Source organism: Phyllostomus discolor, chromosome 3 (genome assembly GCF_004126475.2).
Source record: "Phyllostomus discolor isolate MPI-MPIP mPhyDis1 chromosome 3, mPhyDis1.pri.v3, whole genome shotgun sequence".
NCBI lineage: Eukaryota > Metazoa > Chordata > Mammalia > Chiroptera > Phyllostomidae > Phyllostomus > Phyllostomus discolor.
Window position 1 is genome coordinate 35,046,390 of NC_040905.2, and position 18,459 is coordinate 35,064,848.

The following is an 18,459-nucleotide window of genomic DNA, read 5'->3' on the forward strand; positions in this document are numbered from 1 at the left end:
AGTCAGTATGGAAAAAGGTATGGAGGTTCCTCAAGAAGTAAAAAATAGCCCCACTCTGTGATCCAGCAATCTCAGTTCTGGGTATATATTCAAAGGAAATGAAATCACTATCTTGAAGAGATAGCTGTAACTCCCCCTTGTTTATTGCAATATTATTTTCAATGGTCAAGACATGAAAACAGCCTGAGTGTCCATGGAGCGATGAGCAGAGGAAAACGTCACACACACACACACACACACACACACACACACACAATGTAATATTATTCAGCTATAAAAATAAGAAAATCCTGCCATTTGCAAGAACACAGACGAAACTTGAGGGCATTATGTTAAGTGGCATAAATCAGAAAAAGTACAACAGACACTGTACGATTTCACTTACATGTGCAATCTAAAAAAAGAACAACTTGTAGATACAGAGAACAGACTGGCAGCTGCAGGGCTGGAGGGTGGGGTGTGGGAAAAGTGGGTGAAGGTGGTCAAAGGGCACAAGCTTCCAGCTGTACGATGAGTGAGTTCAGGGATATAAGGTATGGAGTGGCGACTGCAGTTAATAATGTTGTATTGCATATTTTTGAGTGGCTAAGAAAGCAATTTCAAAAAGTCTCACTGCAAAAAAAGAGTTGTCACTATAAAAGGTGGTAGATGTGTTGGCTCACCTTATTGTGGTAATCATTTTGCAATATATATATAAATATATATATTTATAAAATCACTATGTTGTATGCTTAAAACTTACATAATGTTTTATGTCAATTATATCTCCAAAAACTGAAAATAATTAGGTTGCCATTAAAAAATAAAATTGCCATACTAATTTCCTCACCTTTCTAGCCTCCTTTCCTTTTTATTTTTCTCCCCAGCATTTATCAGCCCCTGGTAAACTTTGTTATTTTGTTTATCTTACCCTTCTCATTGGGTTGTAAGCTCTACAAATGCAGAGATTTTTATCCATTTTGTTTATGCATTTGTAATATATCCCCAGCACATAGTAGTTCCTCAATAAATATTATGAATGCACTAATGTCATTAGATGCAGCACTACTTACTATATCCTAGTTATTATTTACCATGGTTACCTGTGTGGCTTTACTTCATATGAAGATTATTATTCAAATATTTATTTTTATTTTTTATTAAAAGATTTTATTTATTTATTTTAGACAGAGGGGAAGGGAGGGAGAGGGGGAGAAAAATATCACTACGTGGTTGCCTTTCACGTACCCTCTATTGGGGCTCTGGCCTGCAACCCAGGCATGTGCCCCGGTAGGGAATTGAACTGGCAAGTCTGTGGTTTGGAGGCCAGTGCTCAATTCATTGAGCCACACCAGCCAGGTCTATGTCCTCTTAATTGTTGTTCTGTTAGAGTTGTCTCAATTCTCCCCCCCCCCCCCGCCCACCCCCTACTCCGTTGCTCTCCTCTACCCCTCCCTGCTCCCACAGTCAATCCCCACACTGTGGTCCATGTCCATGGGTCGTTTATACTTGTTCTTTAACTAGGCCCTTCCCCTTCTTTTCCTCTGGCAGGTGGTTATTATTTTTTATTTTAGCTAGGAACCCCTTTTTTTAAACAAAGAATCTTATCAGCTAATGAGGTTCATTAGTTTGTTTGAAGAAGTCATCTGGAAAGGCACTTAGAAAGCTGGTGTGTTAAAAGGCATTTTAATAGGGGCTAAATAGGGGTTTAATAGGGGTTGTTTTGAATAAACTCCTGTCTGACCACCGCCAGCCAAGGAATCAGGGGTGGGTTCCAGGTTTTATGGCACATAAAGACCATGCGATTTGGGGAGTCTGCTTTAAAACTAATGCAAAAAGTTCTTACTTTTGCCGATTTTACAAAACTTATAACTGTGTGAGGCTGCTATTACCCCTTTCTCGTAGAGCTTGGCAAGGGCCTCGGCCAGTGAGGGGCCCACACCTGATGCTCATCGTCCCACAGTGACCCTGCATTTGAGGCCGTGCTGGACGGGAGAAGCCACGTCGGGGCTGAGAGTGGACAGGCCGCACCAGACCACTCCCTAGAAGGTACATTTTTACAGAGGGCAATTTGTCTTCATTCTTTCCTTCTCGCTCTTTTTTTTATAGCCCTAGTTTTCAAAGCTTACTCATATTTTCAGAATTTTTCTTGCTATTTGTACATGTTTATTTTTCCAGAACAGCGGTTATCGACCCGTCCTAGGGAAGTGGGCAGTGGTTCCACCAGGTGGGATATTAGAGTCACCTGGACGGTCTGAAGGGGGTGTGCTTCAAACCACACCCGTCTCCACAAAGATGATGGCTTGTTTTTGAGGGGTGGGCTTTTCAAATGCGGTTCTCAGTCTCATCCCTAGCTATTCCTGTATTTAGACTTATTAAGAATTAATTTCCAAATGATTTAATTGAGTCAATAAGAATTGTTTGATTGTGACTCCCTTGTGAAAATGCTTCCCATTTAAAATAATATATATTAAGAACATTAAATAAGTTTAGGCAAGATTATATAAAAAACAGTAATAGTTTTACAATTGCCTTGAAAAATGTGTAACTTAAGTCTGTTTCTTTTCCACTAAGAAATATGAAAACTCATACACCACATTTTTTCTGGGTCTGGACTCTCCCTCAAACAGGTCAGGAAACGATTTAGATGCCCTACTATTATATCTATTCTGGAAAAGTAATATTACTCAGTTTCTAACCTCAATGATCCAAGCAGATGGGTTTTCCCACTTTAATGGGGGTAAAAGGGAACAGAGGAGAGCTTCTTCAGCCCCACCAAGGGAAACAAATAATAATAGTATCCTATGATTGCCATAAGCAATCAGTTTCTTCTGCAATTCTTTAAAAACATATCACGGAGAGTAAAAATGAAGATGTAAACAATCACATCAAACAGCATATCTCTTGTTCTGTTTGGCCACGTTAAGATTAGCTTTCCTTCATATATCATTTTTTAATTTATTTATTTTTATTGCCCCAGTGGGTTGACACTGGTTGGCAACACCATGAAGGTCTGAAGTGCACAGGTGAATAAAACATCTCCTGCCTGCTGCCTCATCCTCCCATCGCCCCAGCAAAGTCTGTTTCCATTCCCCTTCCTCTCCTGTTGCCCACCTCCACCTCTCTCCCACCCCCCTTTCCTTCTGGCTCTCAACACACTGCTGTATGTAATATATATATATAAAATGTATTTTCTTAATCCCTTCAACTTCTTTCATCCAGTCCCTCAAACCCCTCCCCTCTGACAGCTGTCAGTCTGTTCCATGTGTCCATGCCTCTGTTTCTATTTTGTTTTTCAGTTTATTTTGTTCATTAGATTCCCCATGTGTGAAATCACATGATATTTCTCTGACTGGCTTATTTCACTTAGCATAATAATCTCTAGGTCCATCCATGCTGTTGCAAAAGGTAAGATTGCCTTGTTTTGCAGCTGAGTAGTATTCCATTGTGTAAATGTATCATAGCTTTCCCCCCACTTGTCTAATGATGGTAGCTTGGTCTGTTTCTAGATCTTTTGGCTATTGTAAATAATGATGCAATGAATGTAGGGGTGTATATACAAGGGGGGACCCAAAAAACCGGAATTATCTTCTGGAGGGCAGGCCCCCTGTAGTACAGACTTGCCCCACTAGGTGAGTGTTCTAGGAACCCATCTGTATCAGTGTGTATCAGCTGGTGGTGTTGTGGAGGCTGCATTGGGCTTCAGTAAATTTTTTTGAAGACTCTTTCAATGCACCTGCTCATTTCATGTGGGTGGCTAACCAGCACACCTGCCCACAACACTGAGTGTTCAGCAGTTTTTGACTCAAAACAGCATGACCCCCTGCCCCACCTTCCCTATTCACTTATCTCACCCCCAAGCCACTTTTTTTGTTTGTTTGTTTCCCTGGATGAGAAAAGTCCTTAAAGGGAAACATTTTGCCAAAGTAGAAGAGATGAAACAAAAAATGGCAGAAACACTAAAAGGAATTAAATCTGAGTTCGAACACTGATTTGAGCGGTGGGAAAAAGAGTTTAGATAGACGTATTGCATCAAATGGAGGGCACTTTGTAGGTGGTTGAAGTTTACACATGTAAGAATAAATACACTATTTTTTATAAGTAAATTCCATTTTGGGGTGTTCCTCCTTGTATTCTTTTGAATGTGTGTTTCAAGTTTCTTAGGATACAAAGTGGGATAGCTGGGTCCATAAGGCAGTTCCATTCTTAATTTTTTGAGATATCTCCATACTGCTTTCCACAGTGGCTGCACCAGCCCGCATTCTCACCAACAGTGCACAAGGGTTCCCTTTTCTCCACATCCCGGCCAGCACTTGTTGTTTGTTGATTTATTGAAAACAGTCATTCTGACAGGTGTGATCTCATTGTGGTTTCAATTTGCATCTTTCTGATGCTTAGTGACCTTGAGCATTTTTCATGTCTATTAGCCATCTGTATGTACTCTTTAAAGAAATTTACTACAAGGCCACTGTGATCACAACAGCCTGGCCCTGACTGGTGTGGCTCAGTTGGTTAGGTGTCATGCCATGAAGCCAAAGGTCACCACACCAGTTCAGTTCCCAGTCAGGGCACATGCCTGCCTGGGTTGTGGGTTTGGTCACCAGTCCAGGCACATGTGAAAGGCAATCGATCAATACTTCTCACATTGATGTTTCTCTCCCTCTCTTTTTCTTTCCTTTCTCCTCTCTCTAAAAATAAATAAAGAAGAAATCTAGGAAAAAAAGAACAAAAAAACAGCCTTGTGTTGGCATAAGAACAGACATACAGATCAATGAAACAGAACAGAGAGCCCACAAATAAACCCATGCTGTTATGGTCAATTAATATTTGACAAAGGATGCAACAGCATACAGTAAAGACAATCTCTTCAATAAACGTCATCAGGAAAATTGGACAGGTACATGCAAAAAAAAAAAAAAAGAAGGAAAGAAAAGAAACTAGACCAGCGAATCACACCATACACAAGAATAAATTCAAAATAGATAAAACAATTGCGAAACCATAAAAATCCTAGAAGAAAACGCAGGCAGTAAAATCTCAGACCTCTCCCGTAGCAATATTTTTGTCAGTTTATCTCCTTTCCCTCCTTGGGAAAGAAAAACAGAGTAAAAAAAGTAAATGGGACTACATCAAATCAAAAAGCTTTTGCACAGCAAAAGAAACAATCAACAGAATGAAAAGGGAACCCACTGAATGGGAGAACATATTTGCCAATGAAACATCTGATAAGGGGTTAATTTACAAGATACATAAAGAACTTGTACAATGCAACACCAGCAAGACAATGCTTGTGAGTTCTTATACTGGGTGAAATATACATGCTTACAAATTATCCTTCAGAGGTTTTAAGACATTGGGTGGGACACGCTGCTAAAGAGGCTGTGGGGTCTTTTTCAACAGTGATATTGAAGAGTAAAGAAATTTTTCGTGTTTCCTGGAAACGGCTTTGTATACTATCCTGACTAAAGACAAACAACCTTGAAAAAGCATAGAATTTAATAATCAGGACCATAAACATGGCAAGTTCTGTTTGCTGTCTGCCAAATGTGATTCTCCACTGGTTCCTGAGCATGTAAGAAATCTCCTTTGCTACGCTTTGCTTGCAATTAGATTTGACCATGCCACAATGTGAGCAGAAATACTGCACGCCACTTTCAGGACTGGCTCGTAACTCCTCCCGCATGCTCATCTCTGCGCTCCTTCTCCTTCCATCAGCTGGATGCCCAAGGTGCTGCCGCAACGGAGGATGTGGAAACACAAGACGGGGGCCCTTAGTGAGAGTGAGGAGGCGAGCCTCCTTGCCCTCCTGCACACCTCCCCACACAATTACTCGATGAAAAATGAACATATTTTTTAAGACACTTGATTTTGGAGGTTTATTTGTTAGTACATAAACAATTAGTGCACTACATTATACAGAACCAAATTGGCAGTACTGAAAGTATATTAAACTGTCAAACATTTCACATTCGATTCATCTCAGGACTAAAAACAAATGTGCCCCAAGATGCCCAAGTGAAACCTAGTATTTCTTCAATTCTACCATTTTCACACTGGGTTTAGCTTCCACCACCCCAAACACTACTATTCTTTGTTTACACGCATTTTCGTTAAAATATTTCTTACCACCCCAGTGCTGAAGATGTGGGTAAGTTTACAAGCATTTCACAGCTGTGTGTGCGAAGACTGAACGCCAGTCTGCTCTGCACTGCCTTGGTGACGGTCAGGAAACCAGGAATGCTTTTTCTGGGGATCAGCCCGGACGTGACCTCTTCTCAAAGCATCTCCACTTGCAAAGCGATGTTATTGCTGACCTCCTTTGCTTAGACATTAACTGTGTTTACACATTTTAGCCATTAAAATTCCTTTCATTTCTGTGCAATGATATATCTCAAATATTTGGATATAGTTACCTGTTTGTGCCAACTCATCCATTTTCTGGAAGAGCAGCTCAAGCGTGAAGCTAATGTGCGGATTTATCTCTGGATCATGGAGGAGATACGGGACTCAGAGTCTCTTTCCCTCGGGCTTCGGATCCACGCTCCACTCGAGACAAGAGGTCTCAGAAGTACCGTATCAAACTAGGCTTGCCTTAGTTAGAACGGACTCCAGACCACAGGAAGGCGTGCATTTCTAGGAGCAGGGACCAGAGGCTGTGGGGAAGTCTAGAAATATTGCATAGCTTACCCAAATTCAGAATGAAGCCACTCTTCACCTTTTCTTGTAGCTTATTTGCAATGGGAAGAGGGCTGGGTTGGTTCTTCAGACTGGGAATGCCAAAGGCCCTTCCTGTTCTGAACTCAGAGATTAAATGCACTTCTAGTGCCAGGTATGTTTCTCTGGAGGAAGCGAAGGAAGCCACCTGGGCATTATCTTGGCTATAGCTTCTGAAGTGCTGGAGTGGCATTCAATTTGTGCTTCCCTTCACTGAGCTTCAGAGCATTTCCGGTATGAGAAGCATTTTGCTATCACCTTAGAGGTAAAACTCAAATGATCACTACAGCCCGAAGATGATGGCAAGTGCATCCATTCCACAAATGGTCCTCAGCCACCTGCTATTGCCAGACACCGCTGCGAGGGAACGGAGTTCATAGAAAAGACACGCAGACTGTAGCAATTGCACTGAGCTTCCGCTTCTAAGTTAAAATGGGGTATATTTCCCCTCGGGACACCAAATTCATGGTGAGACTGTTTATCAATCCTAGTGACTTGCCAAATTCATAGCTGAGAAAAATGCCTGATTGCTTTCTAAATAAATTTGACTTCCCATCATCTCGACTTGCAAAGCGATGTCATTGCTGACCTCCTTGGTTTAGACATAAACTGTGTTGTCGAAGTTGAGCCATTAAAATTCCTTTCATTTTTATGCAACGATATATCTCAAGTGTTTGGATATAATCATCCATTTGTGCCAACTCACTTACTTTCTAGATAAATTCTGATAATTCAACTGTGTGCATTTGTCCTTTTTTTTCCTTTTGTAGGATTTATTCTGTATAATCTTGGCTCCTACTTTTGGATTATTTCCCATTTACATTTCTTTTTAAAAATGACTTATGCTTTTTTAATGAGGAGTCCGAAATGGTACGTGAAGCTCTCAGTACAGTGTAAACAAGGCCATCCATAATGGGTCAGCGTTTCAGCCCTGAGAAGACTTCCCTAACTGGTTGTGGACGGTAGTACTAGAATGCTCAGACACAGTATTTCCTAATAGAAACTGCAGTTGTTTTGATTTCTGGCCTGTAAAATATTTAGTGCTACACTGTACCATTATGGTATGTAAACAGGACCTTAATCTCCATCCAGCCTGCCTATATAAAACGAGTACCACTAGTAGATCATTTAATTTGAAATGTACTTACTTTTACAGAAAATATCTTATAAAATAAACTCTATTCTTTCTCATAATTTACTGCAAAAATCTAAAAAAGAATAGACATCAGTTTTTAAAGCTTAGTTTGGAAGGAAAAACCCTTAACATGACTTCATACTTTGCTGACCTTTAAAATTTAATTTTGACCAAATTTTGAAAAGGGCAAGATTGGCTATACTTCAGGAAATCCAAATCAGAGTTTTTTTTATAAGCATTCACTCAATGTAGGATCCTGCTTTTTTCTTTTTTAAAAAAAATCTTTATAACTTTAAAAAATAGTAAAACATGACTTTACCCTTCTTTTTCTTTTCCTGCAAAGTTAAGAACTAGAAAATAAATTTGGCAACAGGAAAAAAAAATCCTAACCACATCTATGCTTATTCTGCTCTTGGCTTCTCTGTACACAGCTGTCCTTTAAACTTGCAATGTAATTATGAGTTTGAATACCACGTTTGCCACTAATCCCACTAGGGAACTTGGCCCCGCAGGCCACATGGAAATAATCTCTCAGGGCGCCTTGGGTTCTTTGGCAATTGGCTGTGTCCATGAGCAACATCTGGGCCTCTAATGATGAGCTGGACTATGGTGACCTATCCTCTGGAAACAAAAGCTAATCTTCCCCAAAGCCTTTCCTCCTCTGCCTCACATAGCCCTACATTGTTTCTAAAGCCCATTCATAGCTATTGTTCACTGGAATTCACTGAGTGACCCTGAGCTATCAGGCAGTGGTGGGTAGGGACAGAGTAGATTCTTATCCTCATTTGCCAAAGAGGAAACTGGAGCTAATGAAGGAGGGCAGTGTTGGCCTATGGTCTCATTGATGTCAGTGACTCAAACCCAAATTTCCCGATCTTTGAACGAAAGATTTAAATGGAAGATTGAACAATTGGATTCATTTTAACTTAATAAAGCTTGAACCAAAGACACATTTTTGTTTTAATATCCCCTATCAGAGCTCAGAGATGTTATCCAGCTGCCTTGAGCACATGTTTAAAATCTTTGCGTAAAACGTGACATTTTGCTGGAATGAATGGATGTGTTTACTTTTCTCTACATAATAGTATGACAAAAACTTGAGAGGGGTCACAGTAAGGGTCCTCCGCTTCGGGAACCTTGTTAATCACTCCAACCACACTGCAGTGCTGGCCAATGTTTAACAATACTTGAGAGGAGATACAGCCAACAACCTCTCCTTTGTAAGCTTATTTAAATTCATTATAGACAAGCTCTGCAAGACAAAGGGGCTCTTATTTCATATTCTAAGGAGTATCTGAGAACAAAGGAAAGTCTACTTTTATAATGAAGGATAAGAATTCACCCTGAGCTAGAGTACTGGGTAGGGAATTGGGAGCCTAGAGTTTGCGTTCAACTCTGACACTAACTAGTTCTTGACTTTGGCAAACCTCTTGAATTTTCTGTGACTTAGTAATTTTATCAGTAAAATGAAGAGATTGACTGTAAGTCATTCTCAATCACTGCGCAGTACAATACTTGAAAAAGCCTTAATTCTTAGGCCCCATTTTGGATACTCTGAGTTGGCAGATCTAGGGTGGGAACCAGGAATCTGTGTTTTTAAAAAGCTGTCCAGGTGCTTCCATGTGTTGTCAGGTCAGGACCACTAGGTTTGCTGATCTCTAAGGCCCCTTCCAGGTTTAGCATTCCTGATTCTGGCTGCGGGACACTGAACTCAGCTCATGTTCCTGCAGCCCACGAGCTACAGAGGCACAGCGTTCAGAGCCAAAGCTGCTTTCATTGGAATTACCACGCTGTCTCCTGGGCGTGCCCCTGTCCCTGAGTCCTACTGCACTGTACTCTATCTACACCGCTGGTGGGATTTTGTGTGCAGTTGAATGGAAAGAAGGAAGGGAAGATGGGTAGAAGGCAAGGAAAGGAATGAAGGAAAGAACTACGGTGGAGATAGCTTGGGTTAGTGGGAAAATGTGGTTATGTTACCTCCTTGAATAACTACTCTTGCCTACAGAAGCAAGTTAAAATTCTTTATCACGGCATTTAAGTTACCTTAAAATCTGGTCTCAACTCCCTTCCAATCTCATCTCAGGTCCTTTGCTCATGCTAGTCTCACTGTGTGGAGTTTTCAGGAGATGACATTTCACCTGAGCCTCACCTGTTTCAGACCATGAAATCTTTCTTATTCTTCAAAGGTTCACATGTGCTGACCAATGTCTAATATGCTTCCAGTTCTTTCTCCTGTAATTCTAAATAACTTTATGCATGTCCTCAATAAAGTGTTATCTTGCAAATGGCTTTAGAATCATAGCTCCCCTTATTAATTGCCCCTCCCTAGCTATTAGAGGTTGGGAGGCTACATAGCATTCATTGATTTAATCATCATAATAAAAATAACATTTACATGTGCTTTACCATTTACCAAATGCTTTTACGTCGATTATTTTATTTACCCTTAATAACAATCCTGTGAAATACATATTATTGCCACCCCTTATTTTGTGGATGATAAAACTGCAACTCGAAGAGTTTGAAGTTTTAGATCCTCTGACTTGAAATCTTATGCTTTCCCTATACTGCCTAACAAGGCATTAGCAGATAGCAGGTACTCAGTAAATGCAAATGAAATGATTGCATAAACAAATGAGTGTTGAGAGGAGGCATCGTGGTGCTGTGGTAAAATAACGGTCTGTCGTGACACAGCAGCGCATGTTTGTGTTTTGAATCTGCCACTTGCCGATTGGACAAAGTTGGGCAACTTGTCTAAGCTTCTGTTTCGTCCATTATCACGTGAAGAAATAACAGTGCACTCATAAAGGTGAGTGTGTGTGTGTGTGTGTGTGTGAACTCCATAGTATTAAATGTATAATGTACTTTCTCCAGTGTGTGCACGGAGCAAGGACTCATTATATGCCGGCTTTATTACTTCGGTGAGAGGCAATCATTGTATTATTAATTGTGCCTGAGTTCTGTGCATATGCCTGTGGAGGATACCTTCATTCCTAAGAATTTTACCACCTCCCATTTTCTAGGAAAAATATTCAGAGGCACTCTATCGTCGTGGTTAAGAATGCATGGTTTAGGGTGCCTGAGTTCAAAACCTGACTTTTCCCTCTTATTCACCAAGTGAACTTGGCCAAGTTACTGAAGCTCTCCATGCCTCAGCTTCCTCTTCCATGTGACGGAGAAAACAGTACCTAGCATGGAGTCTGGCATGTGGCCGGCGCTGTGCAAGCACCGGGAGTTTCTTGTGTCATGGGCCCCTTAGCTAATAAGAGGCGTGCTGAGCGCAAGGAGAGCTTCTTGTGCCCATTGTGCTTCTCAACCAAATGTTGATAACTCTTGTAAAATGGGAACCCAAAGTAACACTGTAAATTTGTCATTTCCATTGGGATTAATAGATAATGGTAATTAGATAAGCAACTGGACAATAGGTGAGAACATATCTATATAAAAAAGATGTGGGAGTATGCATTTTGTTCTTACATTTTTATAAATGGAATTAAAAAAGTCAGATAAATTTTGGTGAACAGCTCAGGTTACTACTTTTGAAATAGTAGGTTATTACTTTTTTACTTTATCTGAAATAAAATCTGACTCTTGCTGTTCCTAGCACCACCACTGAACAGACAGAACTGAAAGGAGGAAAAGGTTGCCATACTTTAGAAACTGTTCCTTTGGGTCAGTTATTCCTATTGAATATTACATCAAAGGTTCTATTTTACCTGAGAAATCTCATATACACTTCAAAATTGTAAAATGGAACTTCCTTTTGACTGGGCAATTCCAGTGCTGGGATTATACCCTAAGGATCCTAAAACACAAATTCAAAAGAACCTATGCACCCCAGTGTTCACAGCAGCACAATTTACAACAGCCAAGTGTTGGAAGCAACCGAAGTGCCCATCAGTAAATGAGTGGGTCAAAACACTGTGGTACATTTAAATGATGAAATACTATGCAGCAGAAAGAAAGAAGGAGCTGCCACCCTTTGCCATAGTATGGATAGAACCGGACAGCATTATGCTAAGTGAAATAAGCCAGGCAGTGAAATATAAACACCACACAATCTCAACTACAGGTGGAACCTAATCAACAAAACAAACGAACAAGCAAGCAAGATATAACCAGAGACACTGAAATTAAGAACAAACTGACAGTAACCAGAGGGGAGGAGGGAGGGGATAATGGGGGGGAAGGGAGAAGGGTTTTCAGGAACAATTACAAAGGACACATGGACAAAGACAACGGAGGGGTGGGGGAGGATTGAGGGTAGGAGGCGGGGATGGCTGGGGTGGGGGGAGTTGTAGGGGGAAAATAGAGACAATTATACTTGAACAACAATAAAAATGTTAAAAAATAAAATAAAATCGCTATAATAACAAAAAATTGTAAAAACAAAACTGTGTGCTATCTGTAATGCCAAACACATATCAAGCAAAATGTAATAATCTCCCTTATTCTCCAGGCTTAAATACAGGTCAGAGCATGTAAGTGTGAAGGGAGAGCAAAGGCATTTTTGACTGTAAGTGTAAGTAGTGTGAGACCAGTGTCCTCGGGAATAGCTAGAAACCCGAGTTATTTATTGCATAGAGTTAATGTTTTGTGGCTTCTACGGACGTCGGGATTACCTCAGAGAGATTATTTTTGGAATGGTAGAGATTAAGTTGCTTTGGGAAGGCCAGGTATTTGTGTTACCAAAATAAATACCGCTTAAGCAATGGCAAACAAGGGAAAGGAACCGCAAAAGGAGGGTTTTCCCCATCTCTTTGTTGAAATACTGTTTGGTAAAGTAAAATAGCAGATAATTTTGGGGCCAGCGTTTCACTCTTCCACATGCGGTCTGTACGTCGGTGTTGTGGCTGCTGTGTGTTGATGGACCCTTGATGCTTCAAGCTTTGGCTGATGTCCCTGAGAGAAAGTGTGGTCTTGAACGTCTTTCATAGCTTTGCTGATGCTGATTACTCAGCCCTATTCTCCCCCACCACATTCCCCAACAGAATTAGAGCTGATATGCTAGCAATTCCCAAAGGCGAGACCTCCCACACAGTCCTAGGTGAGTAATTCACTGTCCGTGGGGACCCTACTGTCCCTATGCTATGGGCTTTTCCCCAAGGGTAACCCAATGATAACAATAAATAATAACAACAGAGAGCACACTATTCTCAGCACCATTATTACTAAGTTGGATAAAGAAACCTTAGAGAAATAAAGTAACTTGCTTGAAATTTGTGTTTTTATCCATGATACTTCATTGCTTCTGTAGGATCCTGTGGTCCTTTATTAAAATATTAGTGCAGCTCATCAAGACTACGTCCCCAAATGCTATTTAGGTCCCTCGAGTATCAAATCCTAGCAGAAACTACATGGGCTTTGGAATTAAATCTGATTTGAATATACTTTCTTCCTTGTCAACTCTGGGACCTTAAGTAAAGCTACTTAGGCACTCTGAGCCTGAGATTCCATGGTTGTTGAAAAGGGATTATGAAGCACTCATCTTTAAAAAACTAAAATGGGCTAATGAATCATAAAGCACCTAAGACGATGTTTTAAAAGTGGTATGATTATATATATATATATATATATAAAAATATATACAGGGCCCACCAGAAGTAATGCTTGCTTGAGTGTGGTTGGTAGGGTAATGACATGGGTGTAATAATTTATAGTTTTAATTTGAACATTTTGCCTAAAATGTCATATGGTGTGCTTGAGTGTGATATCATGTTATCACACTCACAATTACATGCTTATGAATATATAATGAAAGGTTTTATAATAAAAAGGGGTGTTATTTGTGTCAGACCATGTATGTGTGTGTGTATATACATATATATATATATATATATATTTTTTTTTTTTTTCCAGTAAATGTCAATTCCCTTTTATTCCCTTTAAATACTCTGGAGTTTCCTATATATTTCTTTGCCTTTTTAATAAGATGGCCTTAATTTGGCTCACTGCACGCATCTTGAGGCTAGAGAAACACTAATGAAATTATCATTGCAGTCCTTCTAGTCACTGAAACTAATGGCCAACACACAACTCCCTCAGTTCAGACAGTCACGCTAGATTTTCAGTGAAGGTGGTGGTATATTTATAGTTTCTATCAGAACAAAATTCCATTGTAACTCTGACTCCAAGACTTCTTTTACCGGGCTATGCCCTTGTTAGAGCACACGAGAATTTGACTTTGATCCTGGCTCTCCTCCAAAAGTAATTTCACTCCTATCAACTAATTCGTTATTTTGAATAGCATATTCCAATGCATGCCTAGGGTAACACACCAGTTTTAGCAAGGCATGATAAAGCTGAATGCAATGTTTCAAATTTATGATCTTTTTGCCCCTGAGCTCACCTACTTTTTATTTTCCTCCAGCTTTTCTAGTTCTCTGAATATGTGATAACTGGCATCAGTTTTATTTGGAAAACTACTATCAACCTAGTACTGTGCCCTAAAGAAAGATGTGGTCAGAAGGAAGTGGTGGTGAAGGGCACGTGTCTGAGAAGCACTGGTCTTTCAGCACAAGACCTGCAGCCCTTCCTGGTGCACTAATCAAGTGGTCCAACTGACTACACAAGGACAGGCTCCCCGAAGTGATGCAGGATGTTTTCTGCTCAGATCATTCTCATATGAGCCCATACCTATTTTTGTCATCCTGTAACAGAGGGTTTCAAATTGTGAAGATCAGAGATTCGTTTAAGAATCAAATGACTTGGAAATCTTCAGAAATGTAAGCCTTTTGCGGGGGGGGGGGGGAATCATAAACATAACACACACATACACATTTGGTTATAATTCTAGAAAGTTCAGCATGGTCTAGTGGTTAAGCCTGAGGATTTTAGTGACTATCTGTCACTAGGCCTAGGTTAAGACTCTTATTCTGCTGCTGTATAATATTAGATTTTCCACAAGTTATTTAACCTCTTTAAATTTTATTTTCCTCATCTTGAAAATGGAAATGAAAACAGTACCTACTCACAGGGCCATGATAAGATTTAAATGAGATAAAGCATGTGAAGTGTGGGGTACTAAGTGCTTTGTAAATTTTTATTGTTATTAATTTTAAGGGGGTTATACATCCTTAAAGCCTGTGTGTGGACTCCAGGTTAAGAATCTCTGCTCTGAAATAGGGACAAAGTTCAAACAATTAAGAATAATCCACTTATCATAAAAGCAAAAACGTCCTAATAAAGTAAAGTAAATATGCACGCAAGGGCATTCAATGACCAGGGCTGCTGCCCTGCCTGGCCCTGGCCAGCAGGACAACGGGTCTAGTCACATCCCCTGTCTTGCGCAGGGGCACCACCAGCCTGCACCAGCCACCAGGACTTGGCAGCAGCGGCTGCTTTCTGCATTGAGCAAAACAGCTCCTTGGCTGCCTGAACCTAATAAGGCTATTGTTCTGTCCCTGACATATTCTTTACAAGTTTTAGGTGTAAGAAAGGGCTGTTAGAGGTTTTCATGAAAGAAAATGTGAGTGCCCAGTTTGAGGACCAACATACAATAACCTCCATAAATGCTATTTCTTTCCTTGGCTCAGGAGGAAGGGTAACTTGGCTTGACAAAGTCACAGCTCCAGGAGCAATCCCACAGACACTCAGGGGAACGTCAGAGTTGTACAGTTGAACTAAATGTGACTTGAAATAAATAGGCCTTTGAGAGAGTTTTTCTTTGGGGATTATACAGAATTTGCTGGTTTAATAATATTTTCTCTGAAGGCATCTGACTTGTGCTTTAAGGTACACGATTTTAGCCTTAAGTAGATTCTTTAGCCAAATTAGTACTTTTTGAAATGATTGAAATATCTAGCAGCCAACAATTTCTTTAGTTGGAAGTAGCCACAAATTAAATAGTGCCTGCAGGTTCTGTACCACATTATTTTGTTCAGAAAGATTACTGCAGAAAATGGTTGAGCTACATTACTTTAATATATTCATTGCCGTATCCCAAGAACCTAGCCCAGTTCTGATACCATGTATAGGACCTGCATGACTATTTACCATTATCCACTTAAAGAAATCTCTGTTTAACACACAGTCGAACCAGGTGAGGGGGAATTCACTGTGCAAACACATGCTATGACTGACACAGGATGCAGGTTTTAGCTTAGCAGTGGCCTGGTGAACCCACCCTCCCTAATGGGGTCTCTGAGCAGATGAGCAGCAGAATCACTATTTTATTTTCAACAAGATTCACTGACACTTTTTCAACAGTTCTTATCAAACTCTTTGGGTAGCTCCTGCTACTTTTGATCTCAATTTAATTTCAACTCCAGTGGCGTGTATGGGTGGGGACAAGAGAGAGAGGGACGTATCTAAGTACATAGGATGTAGCCATGTCAGAAGGGACTACAGGCCAAATCACAATCAATAATCCACCAATAATGCCAGTCATTTAAAATTATACATTTAAATGCCAATGCAGGAATGATGACATAGGCATGATGCCAATGACAACAAGGTAGCAAGAGTTAGCATCTATCAAATGTTTATGATATGTTAGAGATTGTGCTAATTCTTAAGAGGGTTTTATTTAATCCTTATAACAACCCTAGGTGGAGAATACTGACATTTCCCTCTCCTCTTTATAGCTAAGAACCCAAAGGCAGAGAGAAGTTAAATGAGTTACAGACGGATGGAGAGCTCATGTCAAAGCAATAAGGTCATTCTTCATCATCATACCAGTATTTCTAACCAGTGTGCTTACAAAATAAATAGTTCCAGGTCTTACTCAGAACCACTGAATCCATTGTGAGGATGAAGCCCAGGACTCTGCATTTTAAAAACACACTCAGCGTTTTTGTGCACACCGCAGTTTGAGAGCCATTCGCTGTGCCACAGGAGTCTCACAGCATGCTACTGCACATGAACCAGATTTTGCAAAGTAATTCTTGTTTTTACTGCAGACACCCAACTTATAAGAGTCGAAATACACCTCCACATTTAAAGGAAACATTGAAATATTTCCCCATCAAAAATTGGCTCAACAAAGTCATTTCAATAGAAAACACAAACTGCGTCTCTACTCAATTGATAATATAAATGTAACTGCTTTTGCCCAGGTTTGGAAGACAGTTTTTTGTACTACTCTGTCTTTTCTCTGAGCCTTGGGCCTAAATTTTCCACCTGTAAAATAACAATGTCTAAGCATGAAATATTATGAAAAAATTCAGGTTTTATTAAATGTTAATCACAGACTTTAGATTTTTTAAAAAAGAGATTAATTTCTGGCCAAGATGGAGGCATAGGTAGATATGCTTTGCTTCCTCGCACAACCAAAAGAAGCACAGCAACCAATTTAAAAACAAAAACACAACCAGAACTGCCAGAAAACAGAACGTATAGAAGTCTGACAACCAAGGAGTTAAAGAAGAAACATTCATCCATACTAGTAGGATGGGCAGAGACAGGCAGCTGGGGTGGAGGGTATGCTCAGCAAGGCAGTGTCAGGGGGACCAGGTGGGTGAGGTGGTGGCTGGCAGATATGGCAGGCCCATATTCACATGCAGATAAGCCAGGAGGAACAAATGGGGAGCAAGACAGACCATACAACTCAGGGTTCCAGCACGGGGAAATAAAGCCTCAAAACCTCTGGCTGTAAAAACTCGTGGGGGTCAAGGAAGTGAGAGAAACTCCCAGCCTCACAGGAGAGTTCATTGGAGAGACCCACAGGGTCCTAGAATGTACACAAATTCACCCACCCAGGAATCAGCCTCAGAAGGGTCCAACTTGCTTGTAGGTAGCAGAGGAAGTGATTGAAAGCTGGCCAAGAACCGAGCAAGTGGCACTCTTCCCTCTCGGACACTTCCCCCACATACAGTGCCACAATGCAGCAAAGAGGTTTACCCCACCCTGGCCAATACCTAAGACTCCGCCCCCTTACAACGTATCAGAAACGCAGAGATAAATAAATATGGCCCAAATGAAAGAACAGATTAAAGTTCCCAAAACAGAGCTAAGTGATGAAGAGATAGCCAACCTATCAGATGCAGAGTTCAAAACACTGGTAATCAGGATGCTCTCAGAAATGGTTGAGTATGGTTGCAAAATAGAGGAAAAAGCAAAGGCTATGCAAAGTGAAATAAAGGAAAATGTACAGGGAACCAACAGTGAAGGGAAGGAAACTGGGACTCAAATCAATGATTTGGAGCAGAAGGAAGAAATAAACATTCAACTAGAACAGAATGAAGAAACAAGAACACACAAAAAATGAGGAACCTCTGGGATAACTTTAAATGTTCCAACATTCAAATAGGGGTGCCAGAAGGAGAAGAGGAAGACCAAGAAATTGAAAACTTATTTGAAAAAATAATTAAGGGAAACTTTCCTAATCTGGTGAAGGAAATAGACATGCATGTCCAGGAAGCTCAGAGAATCCCAAAGAAGTTGGAGCCAAGGAGGAACACACCAAGACACATCATAATTACATTACCCAGGATTAAAAATAAGAAGAGAATCTTAAAAGTAGCAAGACAAAAGGAGAGCATTGCCTATAAAGGAGTTCCCATAAGACTTCAGCTGATTTCTCAAAAGAAACCTTATAGGAAAGAAGGGGCTGGACAGAAGCATTCAAAGTCATGAAAGGCAAGGACCTACATCCAAGAGTACTCTATCCAGCAAAGCTATCATTTAGAATG

At 40.4% G+C, this 18,459-nt stretch overlaps 1 protein-coding gene across 1 annotated transcript in view; it reads right to left on the minus strand.

The window, feature by feature from the left end:
• The window catches only part of PDE4D (phosphodiesterase 4D), a 798,342-nt gene that overhangs the window by 211,158 nt on the left and 568,725 nt on the right, over positions 1-18,459 (minus strand).